An 8,631-nucleotide genomic window follows, 5' to 3' on the forward strand; every position below is an offset into this window, starting at 1 on the left:
GTGGGTCTTAGAGCCGTAATGTGATTTCTATTTGGATCAGGTTGCACGCCGCAATGAATTATTTGATTTAGTTATTGCATTTCATCTTTACTTGCAATTTCCTTGGTTGTTTACCTGATTTATTTGCATGTCTTCTTTATATGCTGGATTGTTGTCTGAGCAGAGTACGTTAAGTTATTGTGTGCACCAAGGTGTCTTTATTTGTGATTCATGACTTGATCATATTATTGTTTTATACTTGTTTGAGTTAGGAACTGTACAGATGATTAGCGAGCATCATATATAATTCTTACATACATTACCTCACTAAGGTTAGTTATAATATTTGCTAAGTACATAGAGTCAGTTGTACTCATACTACACTTCTATACCTTATGTGCAGATCTTGGAGCTGAGTTACTGTTGATGGCGAAAGCTGGCATTGAAGATGTACCTATTTTCCGGACATAGCTACCACTTATCCTAGGTAGTTTTAGATTTGTAATTTGTTTATGTATATTCCAAATAGATGTTGTATTTATTTTTCATACTAGCTTTGTAAATCCAAGTCTTAGTGGCTCATGACATGTACTACCAATTCTTGGGTTATTGTATGGAAATTATTTATTTCACTTATTGATTTAATATTAATTTTGTTAGAATTGTGTTGACTATTATTTGGCTTACCTAGCGGGTTGGATTAGGTACCATCATGACTAGGCAGATTGTTTGTCGTGACAAGTTGGAATCAGAGCTATAGGTTTATAGGTTCTACAAGTCATGAGCAATTATCTGTTAGAGTCTTGCATATCGGTATGATGACGTCCATATCTATCTTCGAGAGGCTACAGGTTCTCTATCGTGCGGCATTGATTCAGCTTGACGCGTATTTCTTTGATTTTCTTCCATCCACTCGTATGTTATATTTAGCACTCGGTATTATTTGGGCATCGAGGGCTTGTGATGTCATGGATGAGGTATGAGATGCATTTTCTGTGTTGTGGAGATGTGCCAGCCTGGAAGACTTGAGGCAAGGTTCAGACCGTAGCTTGGGCTTGGTTATTTCAGTTGTGTGAGTATGTGCTTTTGGACTTATATGCCCGATAGAATCCTTAGGAGTGGGATTGATGGCTAAGTGAGTGGTTAGATGTCTATATGATGAGTATTATATGACTGAGGGCGATGCTTAAATTGTTTGGATATGACTAGAAGAATTTTGCTGGGATGTGAAAGTACTATAGATGCTTGATTTCTATCATGATGTGTTGTACAGTCTTCATTTATGAGTGTGTTAGGGATCTTTTAGTTGCTCATTCGTAGAATGAAGTACATTATTATGTCTTGTTGACGAGTTCAGACTCAGGAGGATTAAGTGGTCGCACAGTGGTTGTGGCCATGATGGGGTCATAAAGAGATGCCAGTTTGAGGCCGAGTAGGTGGGTTACACCTGCGGGGTGGACTACAGATGTGTAATCTTTATGATGTTTCTGTGGAGAGTTTTCTTTCTACCAGTAGGGTGTGCATGTTTCACAATTTCACTTGAGGAAGTTTGCATGACTATCACAAGGTTGGATATGCGTTTAGCATATGATTTGAGGTATTTTATGACTATTGCTACATGAGCTTATGAAGGAATTAGTTGAAGTACAGTGCAAGATCATGGCAGTATGGAGTAAGGGTATTCTGGGTTATCAGATGTTATGTTGTGTGGCTTCGAGCCAAGTGGGGGAGTCTACTGTCGACGATCAGGTTGCGTGGTCATCTATTATATTTGTTTCGGTCTGAGGCATATTTGTGGATCGGTTATGACTTGGAGAGGTTGGTTTTGAGGATAACTTGAGCCAGGGAATTGCTAAATGGAAATTGTGAAATGATTCAGATTTGTGTTCGTAGTAGATGTAGTATGCAAAGAGAAGAGCTTCACTCGATTTCTTAAAGGTAGGGTCATTTCTTTCGGTGTTTGTGTTCTAATGGGGCACAGGTCGCTCGGCTCATTTTAGTGGTGCACTAGATATTTAGAGCATAGTGGATGACTCTCAAGAAGGTTCTAATGAGGTCAAGAATCATGTGCGGTATTTGAGGATTACCCGAATTTATATATGACTAGGATCTGAGATTTGCATTGGATGGTGTCGAGGCTTGCGATATTTTTATAGCATTATTGATTCTACATTCCAATATTAGAGAAGTAGAGAAACAGTATCAGATTCATAAAAGGCCTCTTCAAAATGGGTATCCTGGTTATGGTACGATTGAGTGTCTAAAAGGGAATACAATGGCTTATGGTATTTAGGACAACGTGATTTCATGCTAGGTTCGCTTGTGGTGATCATGGGGTTAAGTATCATAGTGTATTGGCAGGGAGAGGTGTTAACTTGAAGTCAAGTCGAGAGACACTCAAAGAAATAGGATATCCTGGTAGTGGGTTAGATCAACATAGTAATAGAGGTGATTGATTCCTTGGTATGGTGAGTCTTTACGAGTGTTTGTGGAAATACTCTTGGGTTTGGTGGTCTGCATGACTTGAATGAGTTCTAGGGATTCAATTATGATGGCTTGGTTATGTGTAAATGGGCTTCAGAGAGTACTCGATGATTTCGACTATGACTTAGGACAGAAGTTTTCGACAGGCATGCGGAGTTTGTTGCATGTTAGGATTTTCTCATGGATGGGGTCAAGTGGAAGGTTGTGGCTGATAGAATATGTATCCTACTAATGTTTCATGACTGATTTCGGGGTTCTCGTGTTTTCATATGATGTCATAATAGATGCGGTGCAACGTGTGGAATTGAGGTTTGCATGTACGAGGTTGCAGTTCCATTCGAAGGGTAGGTCATGAGTTCTAGGCAGCATGGACGGTTTTCGATGTTTAGAAGAATGCTGGCACTATCGGGTATCACCTGAGAAGGGTGTGTATTTTGGAAGATATATTGTGTTTGGACTTTCGGATGCCTAACTAGTATTACGGTAATAGCCTGGTTGATCAACTCTTGATGTTCATATTTTGCTATGTGGAACAAAAGAATGATGGGAGTACTTCTCATGGTATGACCGTGCATGAGGGTTGTGTCAGTCATTTGAGTGGTCGAGTTAAGATCGGATATGGAGATATTTGTATTTGTGGGATTTATAGACTGGGTGTTCTCAAATGCAGATTGTTCCTTCGTTGTGGGCTGTGAAGATATGACCAGAGTTACACAGTTGATGGTATGTGTTATGAATAAGATACTAGGAGATTTTGGAAGGTTATATACCTATTTTGGGAGGATCAAAATTAATTGGGGGGGTGGGGGGACTGGTAGGCCTAATAAGGATGTGTATTCTACATCGGATGGAATTTGTCTACTTAGAACGGCTATTGTGGAGAGGTATGTCATTCTGTTAGAGTTGATCTTATTCGTGCCTGATATGTTCCATGTGTTACTCTTCTATACAATGAGGGGTTGTGAGACTGTTGGTTATTTATACATGATACGGTTATGTTTGGGCCCTGGGTGAAATTCAATCGAGATGACTCTTGGGGTGTTGAATGTTTGGTGGCACCTTGGTTATGGTCTTCTTGTTGGTGTTATATTGTTCTATCTATTTCTTTATGGATATAGCCATGTGCTTCGCATGGTTGATGTTGTTATACGCGTGTTTGGGGAGTATGAGAAGTTAGGAAATGGGTAATCCATGTGGACCGGATTGGGTCACGCATCAGAGCGGAGTTATGTTGGAATATGATCCTTTGTGTTTATTTTGTGTGTTTTGGTTCTCCTATGTGTGATGGTTTCATAGAATTACGCTTTGTGGTGATATCTATTGATTTTGTGGGATGGTTCTCTCATTTGATTCCTTTTTCATCATTGGGTACATGCGATTTGTTACTTGTTTGGTGCATGGATTGCATGATATGTGGCTCGAGGTAGTGCTGGTATGGCGTGTCAGTCCAGCAGCTAGTACTGGATGAGATGAGGTTATTGGACGTGGACTGAGTACTATCGAATTTGATTAAGTCTTTGGAAGAATTACGTCACAAGTCAGCTTAAAATTTGGATATGGTTCTTGTCGAGCGAGAGAGCTCCATGACCTATTGTTCGGATGAGTGGTTATGAGTTTCTGTGTATTTCTTTCATCATTGGCAGCGTACGAAGGTTTAGAACAAGGTTTTATTTGATATGAGGTTTGTTACCGATACCAAGTTTTTTGTTGAGCAGTTGTTATGTTCGGAAGTTATTGATATGAGTATCTGAGTTATGTGGTATAACATGTGATTATAACTTTGGTTATGGTTATGTCTTGATACAGTTTGTTCAGATTTATACATTGTATAAATGTGAGAATCGGGTCTTATAATGGATTTTGGATGTTGGAGATTGGGTTCTAAGGTTTATGGACTAAGGTTGAAGTAAGAATTTTCAGTTAGGTTGTGTTGTCAGGCTTATATAGATTGGGGCGATGTGTATGGTGAGTGTATATTGTGATTAGACGACTTTGGAATGACTCTTGGCATGTTCGAGGACGAACATATGTTTACGTGGGGGAGAATATAACGAACCGATCGATCGTTTTGAGCATTTTCATTCAGTTCGGTGGTTTACGGTCATGAGTAGATTCATATGGTGTGCTAAGACTTGTGTGAATCGCTGCTTTTGATTTTTGAGTGGTTCAATATTGATTTAGAAAAATGATTCTCAACTAGGAAGCTTTAAGTTAGAAGAGTTGACCAAGTTTGACTTTTATATATATGACCTCGGATCGGAGTTTTTATGGTTCCGTTAGATCCAGATGGTGATTTTGGACTTGGGGCGTATACCTGAATTTGCATTTGGATGTTTCTAGAGGGTTCTGGCACTATTTGGCGAAAGTTGGAAATTTAAAGGTTTGGGGAGTTCATAGGTTTGACTAGGAGTTGACTTTTGTGTTATCGGGTTCGGATTATTTTTCCGGGAGTTGGAATAGGTTTGTTATGTCATTTTGAACTTGTGTGCATAATTTGAGGTGATTCCGAGTTGTTTATATGTGTTCGACATAAGTTTGAAATTTGGAAATTTGAAATAGTTCATTAAGCTTGAATTGAAGGGCGATTCGTGATTTAGATGTTATTTTATGGGATTTGAGTCCTCCAGTAGGTCCATTGTAAGTTTTGGTACTTATAGGTATGTTTAGATGGGGTCCCAAGGGGCTCGGGTGAGTTTCGGACAGGTTTCAGACCACTTAGGGTCATGTTGGATATTGCTGATTTTGGCAAGGATCTGGTGTGGAAACACCTGCGGAACCATGGGAGCAAGTGCGGAGCCGTAGATGCGCTCGATGGGACGTAAAAGTGCAATGTTGAGCTGGGACAAGAGTTCGCAGATGCGGAGTGTTTAGTGCATCTGCGGGACAGCAGAAGAGATCACTCTTATGAGAGAAGAGGCTGGAAAGGTGATTGTGCGGATACAGATCTTTTCTCGCACCAGCAATTCGCAGAAGCGGAAGATGTTTCGCAGGTGCTAGAAGTCACGGCTTTAGTGGAACTCATAGATGTGAGTTATTTGTCGCAGATGTGACACCGTAGTTGCGGCTGTTTGATCTGTAGATGCGGAGATGCCTGGACAAACTTTATTATTCGAGGGTTGAGTTATTTTATCACATGTTTGAGGCCTAGAGCTCAGATTTGGGCGATATTTTAGGCGATTTTTATTATTTGGATTGGGTAAGTATTTTTTTACTCGAAATTGATTATTTTGCATGATTCCATCATTGATTTTGACATTTGATTGATGAATCTAAAAGAAAAATTGGGATTATTTTCAAATATTTTCTAAAGTGAATATTTGAGATTTGAACATCGATTCGGAGTTGGATTTGAGTAAAAATAGTATGGTTGGACTCATATTCGAATGAATTGTCGGAATTACTAAGTTTTGTCAGGTTTTGGGATGCTGGCCCGAGTTGACCTTTTGGGTGACATTGAGTATTTGATTAAATATTCAACCTTTATCGTTTGATTTTGATTCCTATGACATTATTTGATATTTTTGAGTTTCATTTTGCTAGTTTCGAGCTGTGTGGAGGTTGATTCGCGCGGGATGACGTTCCTTTTATCTTTTCTAAGTCGAGTGTCTTTCGAAAATAGTCTATCTGCCTTCTTGAAGGTAGGGGTAAGGTCTGTGTACATACTACCCTCCCCATACTTGTGGGATTACACAAGGTCTGTCTGTTGTTGTTGTTGTTGTTGTTGCTTGAGGTAAGTATCTTATCTAAACTTGGTTGAGACACTAGTTGTCTGAGTTATTCGTGATAGCTACGTGTTATGGGTGGCACACATGTGTGGGGTTAAGCCCATATGCGTGCACCGAAGTAGTGTTTAGTCTATGATATGCCTTGGATTGATTGCTAAGCTTCATGTTGTAATGATTCTTATATATACTCATGTTGTGAGCTATATGATCCATGGTTGAGGTTACATAGAGGTTAATTACCTGATTGAACCTAATAATTGCTACTTTTGTGATGTATTTGCCTGATTTGAGCTATGATAGAACCATTGCACATGCATACACCTTACCATGTCACTTATATCAGTACAAGATTATGAAATTTGATGTTCTTTGATCATGTATTCTTGTATATCTACTTTTTGTGTGATAGGGATTGAACTGGTAGACTATGACCACGCCGGGCGGATTGTGATATTGGGCATGTGACTATGCCGGGCGGATTATGATATTGAGCCTATGACCATGTCGAGCGGATTGTGATATTGAGCTTGTGACCACGTCAGGCTAATTATGATACTAAGCTTGTGACCACACCGGGCGGATTGTGATATTAAACCTGTGACCATGCCAGGCGGATTGTGATACTGGCACGTGAGTTATCCATGCGGCACATGAGTTGTATGTGCAGCACGTGAGTTGTTCGTGCGGATCCGAGATATTGTTATTATTGTCACATGAGTTATTTTTGTAGTACGTAAGTTGTGTGTGTGGTTGATGTTATTATCAAATGATTTTTTTGTGCAACATGTGGATATGGATACATCCCCCTAGGGTCACCGTCTCATATTTCTTTTTGATGGTGTACACATGAATTGTGAGAAATCGATGGGTTTCTGGTTGATGTGGGCTTTGAGAGAGTTGATCATTGGTTTGGTTCGGTTATTGAAATTTTGATGTGGGCCTTAGAGCAGTAATGTGATTTCTATTTGGATCGGGTTGCATGACGCAACAGATTGTTTGATTTGGTTATTGCATTTCATCTTTACTTGTAATTTCCTTGGTTGTTTACCTGATTTATTTGCATATATTTTTTATATGTTGGATTGTTGACTGAGCATAGTACGTTAAGTTATTGTGTGCACCAAGATGGATTTATATGTGATTCATGACTTGATCATATTATTGTTTCGTACTTGTTGAAGTTATAAACTTTACAGGTGATTAGCAAGCATCATTTATTATTCTTGCTTCTATTATCTTGCCAAGGTTAATTATGATACTTGCTGAGTACATGGGGCCAGTTGTACTCATATAACACTTCTGCATCTTGCGTGTAGTTCTTGGAGCTGAGTTGATGTGGATGGTGGAAGCTAGTTAAAGATGTACTTGCTTTCCGCACATAGCTACCACTTGTCCTTGGTAGTTTTACATTTGTAATCTGTTTATGTACATTCAAACAATTGTTGTATTTATTTTCATACCATCTTTGTAAATTCAAGTCTTAGTGGCTCATGACCTGTACTACCAATCCTTGGTTAGTGTATGAAAATTTAGTTATTTCACTTATTTATTTCATATTAATTTCGTTAGAATATTATTGACTGTTATTTGGCTTACCTAGTGGGTTGGGTTAGGTGCCATCACGGCTAGGCGGATTTTGGGTCATGACACCTAGTATTCGAATAAAAAGTATGAGGATTCGAATACTAAATTTTTAGTTTCCATTAGAAATTCACATTCGTAGTACACTTTATATTGTTGCCTCATTAAAAGCATTGCCAGAAAAAACTATTTGGGACAAAAACTGATCGAAGGAAAAAATATTGCAGCGCATACTTTCAGTAAAATCATTAATGTTCAAGAGTAGTACCTTTTGAGATGACTCACATTCCAATTTCTTGATAAATTAACTCCATCTTGAATTTTTAGTTGATACAAGCCTTTTCCGATTACAGCTGAAATCCAATAAGGTCCTTCCCAATTTTGTCTCAATTTTCCGGCATTGACTTATTGGGTATTATGAGTCACTTTCTGTAGAACCAAGTCTCTGATTTTAACATATCAGAGATTCTCTCTACGATTATAATACCTTTTCATTTTTTGCTTTTGTGCCATCATCCTTACAAAAGACAAATCCCAGTGCTCATCAAGCAAATCCAGCTTAACCTACATAGCTTTAGTATTTTCCTGCTCGTTTGTCCTGGAAGACCTCATAGTTGGTTCAACTATCTCCACTGGAATCAGAGTTTCTGCTCCATATACAAGGAAAAAAAGGTGTTTCTCTGATGCTTGATTTTGCCGTGGTGCGGTATGCCCAAAGTACTCGCAGTAACTCCTCAGGACACCTGCCTTTTACATCCTCTAACTTTTTTTTTGAGGTTTTGTAGTATCACCTTGTTTGTTGACTCAGTTTGACCATTGGAACTTGAATGATACGGAGATGATATAATCCTTTTTATCTTCA

Source organism: Nicotiana tomentosiformis, chromosome 12 (genome assembly GCF_000390325.3).
Source record: "Nicotiana tomentosiformis chromosome 12, ASM39032v3, whole genome shotgun sequence".
NCBI classification, from domain to species: Eukaryota; Viridiplantae; Streptophyta; class Magnoliopsida; order Solanales; family Solanaceae; genus Nicotiana; species Nicotiana tomentosiformis.